Source organism: Narcine bancroftii, chromosome 1 (assembly GCF_036971445.1).
Source record: "Narcine bancroftii isolate sNarBan1 chromosome 1, sNarBan1.hap1, whole genome shotgun sequence".
Lineage (NCBI taxonomy): Eukaryota > Metazoa > Chordata > Chondrichthyes > Torpediniformes > Narcinidae > Narcine > Narcine bancroftii.
This window is the reverse complement of record NC_091469.1, coordinates 167,196,723-167,201,347: the sequence shown is the minus strand read 5'-3', so window position 1 is coordinate 167,201,347 and position 4,625 is coordinate 167,196,723. Positions and strand designations below refer to the sequence as shown.

At 45.5% G+C, this 4,625-nt stretch overlaps 1 protein-coding gene across 2 annotated transcripts in view; it reads left to right on the top strand.

Moving 5' to 3' along the window:
• Window positions 1-4,625, top strand: part of LOC138735993 (zinc finger protein 16-like) — a 116,830-nt gene that overhangs the window by 25,167 nt on the left and 87,038 nt on the right. The window lies entirely within an intron of this gene.

The following is a 4,625-nucleotide window of genomic DNA, read 5'->3' as shown; positions in this document are numbered from 1 at the left end:
CAGAGTTGGATTTATTAGAGTAAAGAGATCAAAATTTGAAAGATGATACTTTGAAATGAGAATATATTAAAATAGGGAAAGTGCTGTGCATATCCTGAGGAGATCCCAGGGCAGTTCGTCGACCCAGTTGGGCTTCTTGAGCCATGCCATCAGTGCTGATTTCAAGTGACGATGGAAGTGCTCGACCAGCCCATTAGCCTGAGGATGACAAGCCATGGTGCAATGCAGTTGGGTACCCATGAGTTTGGAGAGCTCATTCCACAGGGCAGAGGTGAACTGAGCTCCTTGGTGGGTCGTTATGTATACTGGGATGCCAAAACGGGAGACCCAGGCAGAGAGGAAAGCCCTGGAACACATATCGGGGGAGGAGTCAAGGAGGGGGATGGCCTCTTGCCATCGAGTGAACCTGTCCACCACTATGAGCAGGTAGCGTGACCCACGGGCCTAACTATGTCATGGTGGACGAGCTGGAACCTGCAGGTTGGAGCATCAAACTGCTGGACATGGGGCTTGGTGTGTCGCTGGAACTTTGCAGTCTGGCAGTCCATGCAGGTTTTCACCCACTTTGCAATTTGCTTGTGTAGGCCGTGCCCAAAAAATTGGAAGGATACTAACTGCGCTGCCGTTTGGATGGAGGGGTGAGACAAGCTGTGGATCGTGTTGGAAACTGTTTTCGTCCATTGGGCGGGGACCAGCGGCAGAAGAGCATAGTACCATTGGTGTCAAGTGGGAGGTCCTGGAGCTGCAATCGCATGACCTCAGTCCTGAAGCTGTGCATTTCAGGGTGGTTTTACTAGGCATGCACCAGATCATGGTAGTTGATGCCTTGTGATAAGGCGTTGATTGCTGGCCTGGAGAGTGCGTCAGCGACAATGTTTTGTTTTCCAGAAAGATGGTAGCTTAAGGTGGTGAATTCAGAGACTTAGGATGTGTCTCAACTGTTGGCGGCTTGTGGTCCGCATAGACAGTGAACGGCCACTCCTTCAGGAAGTAGCGGAAATGGCGGATGGCCCAGGTAGAGGGCTACCGGCTCTGTCGAACACGCTGTACTTCAATTTGGGGTTGCAGGTGGTGACTGAAAAGGGTGAGAGGTCTCCATGAGTCATTAACGAACTGTTCCAGGACAGCGCCTACTGCCATGATGGACGCATCAACTGTGAGGGCCATCGGTATGCCCATTCATGGGTGGACTAGCATCATTGTATGCGACAGAGCCTCCTTGGTCTCCTCAAAAGCGTTGTGAGCTTCATCCATCCACATGAGCTGCTATGTCAAGCTCAACATTAGAAAGGAGCCACATAATTTTGGCTGCTGCGGGGATGAACCTATTGTAAAAATCTATCATGAATTCTTGTAGCCCCTTCAGTGTTGTTGATCTGATGAACTGTCATTTAGCCTCCACTTTGTCAGATAGGGGGGGTGACACCATCTCTGGTAATCTTGTGGCCCAGAAAGTCAATTTCCTCAAGGACCAACTGGCGCTTCTCTGGATTAATGGTGAGGTTGGTGCAGGTGTGTCATGTGCTCCTCGGGATACCAAGATATCGTCAAGTTAGATGAAAAGGAAAGGCAAGTCTCTGCCGACTGCATCCATGAAGCACTGGAAAGTCTGGGCTGCATTCTTCAAGCCGAAGAGCATGTGGAGGAACTTGGGATGATGATGGCATTCTTCTGGACATTGTATGGGTGCACGGGGATCTGATGGTATCTCTGGATCAAGTCAGTCTTGGAAAAGAGCTGTGCGCCATGGAGGTTCAGCGCAAAATCCTGGATATGGGAAATCGGGTAGCAGTCAAGCATCTTTGCATTGTTGAGGCATCTGTAGTCTTCACAGGATCTTCAGCTGCCATTGCACTTTGGCACCAAGTGGAAGTGTGAAGCCCATGGACTGTCGAACCGGTGGACGATGCTGAGCCAGGATAGACAGGATGGTAAGGGAGGTGGAGTTGCACTCTTAATCAAAGATGAGCTCCAGGCAGTAGTGAGGAATGATATAAGATCTAAAGAGCATAATGTTGAGTCCATTTGGGTAGAGATAAAGAATAACAAAGGGAAAAAATTATTGGTGGGTGTTATCTATCGCCCACCATATAACAATAGTTTAGTGGCACAGGAAATAAATAGAGAGATAAGTGAGGCATGTAATAATGATACGGCAGTCTTCATGGGGGACTTTAACTTCCACATAGATTGGGAAAATCAAGTTGGTCGTGGGAGTCTGGAAGAGGACTTCATAGAATGCATCCGCGATAGCTTTCTTGAGCAGCATGTTAAGGAACCCACAAGAGAAAATGCTCTCCTGGATCTCGTGTTGTGCAATGAGATAGAGAGAGTAAATGATGTAATAGTCAGAGAGCATCTGGGAAATAGCGATCATAGTAGGATTGAATTTCTCATTCAGATGGAAGGGAAATAGTTAGATCTAAAACTAATATATTATGCTTAAACAAGGGTGACTACCATAGGATGAGGGAGGATTTGGGCAGAGTGGACTGGGAGCACAGGCTAATTGATGATTTTCAAATAAATATTTTGTAATGCAGGAAAAAGGGCAGGAAGGGAGGAAAAAATCAACCGTGGTTAACAAAGGAAATAAAGGAGAGTATAAAACTGAAGGCGCAGGTGTACAAAGCTGCAAAGAGCAGTGGGAAACTGGAAGATTGGGATAACTTTAAGAGACAACAAGGGGTTACAAAGCAGGTAATAAGAAATGGGAAAAAGGATTATGAAAGTAAATTGGCACAAAATCAGAAAGCAAAAAAATTTATAAATATATAAAACGGAAGAGGGTGGCCAGAGTTAACATAGGACCCTTGGAAGATGAGAAAGGAAAACTGGGAGCAAAAAATGAGGAAATGGCCGAGGCATTAAACAAATATTTTGTGTCAGTCTTCACGGTGGAAGACACATCCAGCATGCCCAAGTGCGGAGTTAAGGATGCGAATGTTGGGGAGGGCCTTGATAAAATAGTTGTTACAAAGGAAGTAGTGATGGAGAAACTAATGGGACTAAAGCCAGACAAATCACCTGGTACTGATGATATGCATCCAAGGGTTCTGAAGGAAATGGCAGAAGTTAGAGTTGATGCATTGGTGGTCATAGACCAAAATTCCTTGGATTCTGGGCAGGTCCCGGCAGACTGGAAGACAGCAAATGTCACGCCACTTTTTAAGAAGGGATGTAGGCTGAAGACTGGAAATTATCGGCCAATTAGCTAGATGAAATAGTGAAACTTTTGGAATGTAAGGGTTCAATCAGGCAGACGCAGCATGGTTTTAGAAAGGGAAGATCTTGTTTGACAAACTTGTTAGGATTCTTTGAGGATATAATGGGTGCGGTGGATAGAGGGGAACAGGTTGATGTTGTCTATTTGGATTTCCAGAAAGCGTTTGATAAGGTGCCGCACAAGAGACTTCTCAGTAAGTTACAGGAAAGTGGAGTCCGGGGAAGTCTATTGGCCTGGATTGAAAATTGGTTGTCTGACAGGAGGCAGAGAGTCGGGATAAGTGGGAGTTTTTCAGGTTGGCAGAGAGTGGTAAGTGGGGTGCCGCAGGGGTCAGTGTTAGGCCCACAACTGTTCATCATTTACATTGAAGACTTGGAGGAGGGGACAAAATGTGGTGTAGCCAAGTTTGCGGATGACACCAAATTGAGTGGAAGAGCAAATTGTAATGAGGATGTGGAGAGTCTGCAGAGGGATATAGTTAAGCTGGATGAGTGGGCAAAGGTCTGGCAGATGGAGTACAATGTTAGTAAGTGTGAGGTTATCCACTTTGGCAAGAAAAATAAAAAAGCTGAATATTATTTAAAGGGTGAAAAACTACAGCATGCTGTTGTGCAGAGGGACTTGGGAGGGCTTGTGCATGAATCGCAAAACATTAGGTTGCAGGTACAGAAGGTTATTAAGAAGGCAAATGGAATGTTGGCCTTCATCGCGAGAGGAATTGAATTCAGGAGTAGGGAGGTCATGTTGCAACTGTACAAGGTACTGGTGAGACCGCACCTGGAGTACTGAGTCCAGTTCTGGTCTCCATATTTGAGGAAGGATATACTGGCTTTGGAGACGGTCCAGAGGAGGTTTACTAGGTTGATCCCTGGGATGAAGGGGTTGACTTATGATGGAAGATTAAATCGTCTAGGATTGTATTCGCTCGAGTTCAGAAGAATGAGAGGAGATCTTATAGAAACATATAGGATTATGAAGGGTATGGATAGGATAGATGTAGGAAGGTTTTTTGAGTTGGCCGGGGAAACTAAAACAAGAAGACACAGTCTCAAGATTTGGGGGAGTAGATTTAGGACAGAGATGAGGAAAAAAAATTTTTCCCAGAGAGTAGTGAATGTTTGGAATTCTCTAACCAGGGAAGGCTGCCTCATTAAACATATTTAAAATTCGGTTAGATAAATTTTTATGTGATAGAGGAATTAGGGGATATGGGGAGAAGGCAAGTAGGTGGAGTTAGGTCATAAATTAGATCAGCCATGATCATATTGAATGGCAGAGCAGGCTCGATGGGCATTTTTGGCCTACTCCTGTTTCTACTTCCTATGTTCCTATATTCCTATGTACCATGTGTAATGGAGATGCCCAAGGACTGTTGGAGAGTCGAATGATACCCAACTCT